The sequence below is a fragment of the Limulus polyphemus genome, unplaced genomic scaffold (genome assembly GCF_000517525.1).
Source record: "Limulus polyphemus unplaced genomic scaffold, Limulus_polyphemus-2.1.2 Scaffold991, whole genome shotgun sequence".
Taxonomy (NCBI): Eukaryota; Metazoa; Arthropoda; class Merostomata; order Xiphosura; family Limulidae; genus Limulus; species Limulus polyphemus.
The window spans coordinates 349,380-356,670 of NW_013666601.1; the positions used below are offsets into that span (position 1 = coordinate 349,380).

The window sequence follows — 7,291 nt, forward strand, 5'->3', positions numbered from 1 at the left end:
ACAAGGAAATATTTTAAAAATTCCTGAATTTCCACTAATATGATCAACATGACACATTTTGTCTTAGCATGTCATCATCCCTATTTATCCATCACCCCCTAGAAAATTTATGAAAATTATATGTAAAATACTCTCTATTAAACTGTTATTGCTCAAACAAACCATAATTTTTATGACCTTTAATTTTATTTGATTACAGAGCTATTGATTAGAAAATCAGACCCCTCCTGCCACATCCTCTCTTTCACAATTCGTTGATAGTTCTCTTACATTTCATTATACATCATCTATAACCAATAGAAAGTCAAGGTTTTCATCTATCAAATGAAGTATTGTATAATGTTGTATTCTGAACAAGATATCATTAATTTCACCTATATTTGAAGATTCGTTCCCAGAGGAAAGTTAATGACTAGCTTGAATGAATTTGTAACGGCTCTTGTCACATAGTTAGAAAGCCAGGAAAATATTGAGAGGTAAGAGAATTTGTCTACTTTTTGCATGTTATTAGTCTATATTCTTTGGTGCATTATCTAATTAAATAAAAATTGTTAAGTGCATTACTATAATTACTATATAAAATCAGGCTTAACTCTCCTCAACAATCGAGGATAAGAAAAAAGAAGATTGGGTAAGTACTTTATTTCTTGTTTTTCATATTTATTCTTTATCTATTATTATAAATGTAACTAAAATCTAAAAATATGGATCTTTTTAAGTTATTCAAGACTAGATTAGGTAAAATAAGTAATACTAATAATATAAATAAAATGGTTCATGAGGTTCATACATGAGCAGGTCGTGGGTAATTTAATTCAATAGCGTGAAGTGAGCTGCACTTTCCCCGAGTGATTTACAACTGACAATTGCACGGACAGTAGTTAGACATTGTTCAAAGGGCAATAAAATAATCAAATATAATTATAAATGTATAATGTTACGAACTTAGAGCTACTTAGGATAAATGAATGTAGTTTCATGTTACAATTTGAAGTCATTCTAGAAAGAAAAAAAAAGGTTAATTTAGGTGTATTTCAATTTTTTCTGGTGTGGTTCTGAGGTCGGTTGAATTGACCAATCCGGTTTTGAGATAGGGTAGAGAGAATAACAGATAAACTATAACGTCTTACTGGAAAAAAACGATTGAAATGAATTTAGGAGATTTTAGGTATTACATAAAGGAAATTTGAAATGATGAAAATTATTTCTAATTTTGACACGAAAATTACTTTGCACATCGGCTATTCAAAACAAATACTCAGTATATTCATGGACACATCTGTATTTTATTATATTAAAAATACTTCACTAAGAAATATAACTTTTTGTATGTGAAAGACTAGTAATATTAACTGAAAGACTGCTAAATTTCATGAAGATATACCCAATACATTGAGAGTTATAATTATTAAACTTATAAAGACTTTAAATGAGTACAAAAGGTCATGTGACTCGGTCAAATTGACTAAACCCCTTGTGAGAGAGTTAATGAGCTAAAATGGTTACTGCAATGTCTTCATGAAGAAATTTGTCCCCTAAATTTCTTTAATGAAAAATCAGCAAAAGTTAATAAATAAAATAAATATCTTTGTAATTTATAAAACCTCCTAAGCACATTTCAAATGTTTGTTTTCAATAAAATTATATATTTTATCTGTTATTTCCTCTACCCTAACTTTATACAAAATTGGTCAATTTGACCAACCTCGTAACAACCAAAAAAAAAGATTGAAATAAAGTAGCTTTAAACTCATAACAGTGTACATCTATTTATACTTAAATTTTATTGTTTTATTGTCCTTTAGCCATGTGTAACTACTATTTGCACCATTATAAACTGTAAGTCACTTGGGGAATGTGGAGCTAACATTATGCTATCGAATTACATTACCCACGAGCCACTCTGAGCTTCTCGCATGCATGTCTCATGAAAATTTTGTTATTATTGTTATTATATATTTTACCTAATCTAACTTTAAATAACCTAAACAAATTCCCATTCTTACATTTCAGTTACTTTTATAATAATAAATAAACAATACACATGAAAAACAAGTACTTATCTGTACCTTTTTTTTTTCCTGTCAACTGTTGATGACACTTAACCCTACTTTTTTTTTTTAAACTAATGGTAGTAATGCACTAAATAATTTTTATTTAATTAAATAATGCATCAAAGAACATAGAATAATAACATGCAAAAAGTAGACAATGTTCCATAACGATCACACTTTTTCTGGCTTTCTAACTATGCGGCAAGAGCCATTACAAATTCACCAAAGCTACTCAATATGTTTCCCAATGCTTTTACTAAAAGAGAAATTGACAATTCCCTGTTCAAAAAACAACTTAATGTAATACATTATTTAATAGCTGAAAACCTTGGCTTTCTATTGCTTATAAATAATATAGAATTAAACTTAAGAGAGAATTATTAACAAATCCTGAAAGAGATGATGTAACAGATGGGTGTGGCAAGAGGGGTCTGATTTTCTATTTGATGGCTCTGTAACCAAACAAAATTGAAGGCTATAAAAATTATGCTTTGTCTTAGCAATTATGATTTTGTATTGAGTAATTTAAGTTAAATTTCATACTTATTAGAGGGTTGGTGAATAAATTAAAAAAGAGGGGACGCTTAGACAAAAAATGTCACATTCCTCACACTAGGAAAAATTTGGGATTTTTTTATATTGCCTTATAAAATTAAGAACTTAAAACTTATAAAATAAGTTAAGAATTTATGCCACAGTAAGTAGTATATCACTGATAAAAAGTAATTTAATTAAGTTTTGAATGTAAGTCACTAAATACTTTGCAACATGAGCAGTAAAGGATGCCTGTGCAGATAGGGTTAAAGAGATAAGGAGCACCCCTTGACAAGAAAGGAAAGCCTGGGACTGAAGACTGAATCCCGATGGACAAAACAAAGAAAATGTCTGGAGAACAGGGCAATCAGAATGTGTACAACATGTCTGAAGTGTCAACTTTGGTCATCCTCTGTCTGGATGAAAAGAACCATTGGAGAAAAAAGGAACCTTCCATATGGAATTGAGGGATGATAAGAAACCTGTTGAGAAATGACAGGTTGATAACCAGGCATCAATTCCATATGGAAGGTTCCTGGAATGGTTCTCAACATGGGCCGTATGGCCCCCAGGGGGCCACACCAGGTTTCTAAGGGGCCACATGTGAATGACGAAAAATTAGGGGGCCACAGTAAATTCTGAGTGGGCCACCAAAACTTCACTACGCAAATAAAATATCTAAAATTGAATCAAAGGTTCCCTTCTCCCCATATCCCCCACAGCTCAGAAGTCAAGTTACCAGACATGACTAGTACTCGAGTAACAATCAAAATTCCAGATTGGGTGGTGGATCCATTTGGGGTGAATGCGGTTGATGTTGACATCACATTACAAGAATGTCTCTTTGAACTGTAAAGTGATATACCAGCCCAAACTAAATGTGACAAACATTATTTCTGGATAAGTAATAACTAATAAGTTTCCACAGCTTTGGGAGAAAGCAAAGTTGTATTTTATCGCTTTTCCCACATCTTATCTGGTTGAATCTGGTTTTAGTTGGATGACTTATTTGCTGTCAAAAATATGTAATCGTCTTGATGTTGTGCAACCAGACATTCAAAAACTTTCAAGTGTTTATCAGGCCCAAGGATCACACTAAACAGGAACACTCCTGAAGATCTCTGGGCAAAGAAATGGAACCTAATAAAGAACAGAGAGAGAAGTGGGAGGAAGGTGCACATTAGCTAGGAGAGCATCCCATCCCAACAAGCACAAACAGCAAGGAGAAAACAAGTAAGGACAGATAGAGCAAAAGTAACAGTATGGGCCAATGTGATGAAAAGAAGAGAACAAACCTCTTCAGAAAACCTACTCGGGGCACAGTGCAGTGCCTCAGACATAAGGTGAAGTGACTAGAAGTACTGCAATGAGGGTGGTAACAAAGAAACAAAGGTGCAAAAACTGGGCACTAGGAAGGGAAATAGAAGTTAAGAGATACACCCCACCAGGAAGGTAAAAGAGATTTCAAACACTGAGAATCAAGAAATATAAATGAAAAACAGCTGTAAGCCAGGACAAAAGAGTGAAGTAAAGAAGGAGGATGAGTCATGGTAGTACAGATGTGTAGTTGTTTGGAAAACTAGTCAGGCAAAAGAGGAAAACAAAATAATCTTAAGTATATGTTTCACATAGTAATGCATGGGGATGGAGGTATTGAAAGACAAAGGGGAAAAGAAAAGGACATACCTGTGAAATCATGTCAAAGAAGTTTCAACGGGTGAAGATTTTCTTACACAGATAAAGCTATGCTTAGAGTAAACCCTGGTGGGGAAATAGCTAGTCAAATATTTATCATCCTGATCATGTTCAAACTGGGGAGAAGGAATGATGGCTTAATGGACAGGAGGAAGAGGCTTAATGTGCATGAAGGAACCCACAACAAAGTTGAACAGTGGCTGTCATGTCCTCCACAGAAAATCAGCCCCCAGTAACCACAATGAACACAAGTTCTGTATTAAGAACATCATAATTATCACAGGACAAAGCAGGAGTAAATGTCACTTGAAAGCAAGAAAAAATGTTTTTGCTTTTCTTTAATTATAAGAAAAACCAGCAAAACTTAAACAAAATTTATGTTTCATAAGCTATCGCAAATCTCGCATAATTGATTAATAATTTTAATAATACGTCTGTTCTAGGCAATGTCAAGAAAGAGAATGAAGTTATTTTGAGTGCAAGTGCTTAAGGGGAGTTACTATGCAAGGAGGTTGGTTGTGTCACACATCTATTGGTGGAGGGCTGTCATTGCACGATTATGTCATCATGCACTAGTACAGTTCACGCAAAACACGACTCATGGCTACTGACATGCAAATATCATAGGCAGATGCATGAGGAATAAACTTATTCTGTGTGAAGAGGTGAGGTATCATCTCAGAAGTAGTAGTTACAAGTGTAGCATAATACCCAAGACATACTTATAAAGCTCAAATAATCCTCAGTAATGTAACAGAAAAGCTAGCTGTGTTATAACACTACTGTTTAGCTGTTAAGCTTGATGTTAAGATTTAAAGATTTATTTCAATCTTCAAGACATGAGGTCATCGTGACAATACAGGTATTAAAACTTTAAAACTTGGAAGACACATTACAACATTGGAACAAATGTACTGTACAATAAAACTACAAAGAAAACATTAAATCCACTTAACTAAACTTCTAACAAAAATTTCAGATTGCTAGTGATTTGTATTTTTGACCAATAACACTTTTATTCAAGAATGCAAACCTACTTTAGCCCTTGTGCTATACAAATAGGCTTGTCTTTAGTTGAACAAACACATAAGGATGCTATTACATAAACAATGATTGGATTAGTTATTGTAATCTGTGATAAAGTCAGAACTTTTATATTGAACTAACATTCAGATATTGTAACTCTTCAGGCTTAGTTAAAATAATGATTATTTTAAGACAGATTACTGTTTTAACACCAGAAAGAAGTAAAATTTCCACAAATTTTGTTGGGGTTACAAAATTTATGCATTTGAATTTCATTTCTAAAATTAATCAGTATTATTTCTCAATTTTAAATTGTTAATTTTCCAAAGAATCCTATTGTGCCTGATATGTAAATACATACCATCTGATGCTTCAAGTGACAACTGAATAAATTCTATGATCATATCAACAAATACTTACCTATGATCATAACATTAATTTTGATACTATCAAAATTATTAACTGATACAAGTATGCAGCTATTATAAGTTTAAAATTTAAAAACATTCTTACCTATGATTGTAACATTAATTCTATACTATAAAAATTATCACAAGATACAATTGAGCAACTATTACATACTTATAAAATAATAAATATTAACTTACACAACTCTTTTCTCATATTAACAATAACTCACAAAAGAGTTCACAAAGTGCATGGAAAAATATATAAATTATGTAGTTCTCACTTACTAAGAGAAAAACTAAAACATTTATACCATATAAGATACTAAGTCAGAGGAAAATAACATTCTGAAGTAAAGAGGTAATGTTGTGAGCCTACCTGGAGACTTGGATTGCAACAAAGAAGTCAGTGGTACTGATGAGCTTAAACTAGTTGAACAAACATCATGCTGTACCTTAGGCTTCAAAACTAAATCAACTGGGTGAAGCCTGCTGGTTTCCAAAGGGTTGACATAGCCATGACCATCCAAGGAATGACTCTTGGGACTGAAGAAGTGAGTTATAATGTGTAATTGTTTCAGTAAATAACTTAAAGCAAACAAAATTAAAGAAATAAGTATTGTTATCATTAAAAGTTTATATCCCGTAACATATACAAATAAAACAAGTTTGACTTATTGGCATTTTTAACTCTTTCGTTACTGCCTTGGTGAATTACATGTGACCCCAAAGTGACCACCAGTTTCCATAACATAACTTTTAACATGTTTTGTATTTCTTCATTAAATTTTTCAAGCTTTTAGTAAACATTAAAAGTCTCTTATAGCTAAAAAATCAGAATTTTTAAGTAAGTATTTTTACTAAAAATTTATCTGTGAATATAAGGAGTCAGAGTGTTGACTGTTCCATATGCAAAGTGATTTTCCTGTTAAGATTAAAAAAATACTTTTCTTCATCTGAAAATTATCAAATATAACTTACATAAATCTCTAAAACTCATAAATTCAGAAAACTTAATGCTTTATCTGTTATTTTCTCTAATCTGACTATACGGGATCAGTCAATTTGAAAAATGCAAAATAAAGGTAGTAGCACTGTTCCATCCTTTCAATCTTGACCATGAAGTTGCAAAGTGCTTCTTTTGAGAGTTTCTACTTCTAACTTTCACATCTATTTCCCATGTTTATTTTATTGTTAAAGACTGAAGTAGAAACCTGCCAACCATAAAGCAGTGAATTACTGCTCCTCCCATTGGATTGTTTACATGACACCATAATATTACACTATTGATAACAAATAAGTTTGTGTGTTCCAATTACCAGAACTTCCCCACAGAGTTTATCATAATCCCAGCTCCAAGAACACAGTGGGAAATGATTTATTGGCTTGTTTACAGTACAGTGATTGGAAATGGAATTGTCTAAAGTAATAAAATTGTGAGAAAATACTTATAATATGGCTCTGTACAAAGTCTAGGCCAGTCCAATAAACTTGGTAGGTTTTAGTAGGATATTAGTTATCCTCAGAGGGTGGTTGGAATTTAGCAGTATAAGTGTTCAAATTATGTAAGTGCTT

General features: G+C 32.2%; 1 protein-coding gene across 4 annotated transcripts in view; it reads right to left on the minus strand.

Moving 5' to 3' along the window:
• LOC106461580 (oxidation resistance protein 1-like) overlaps positions 1-6,264 on the minus strand; it is a 163,721-nt gene extending 157,457 nt beyond the window's left edge. For all 4 annotated transcript variants that reach the window (XM_022388589.1, XM_022388587.1, XM_022388588.1 and 1 more), the window contains exon 1: positions 6,096-6,264. The gene's annotated coding sequence lies outside the window, so the exon portion shown is untranslated. The remainder of the gene's footprint in view (positions 1-6,095) is intronic.
• Between the last annotated feature and the right edge of the window lie 1,027 nt (positions 6,265-7,291).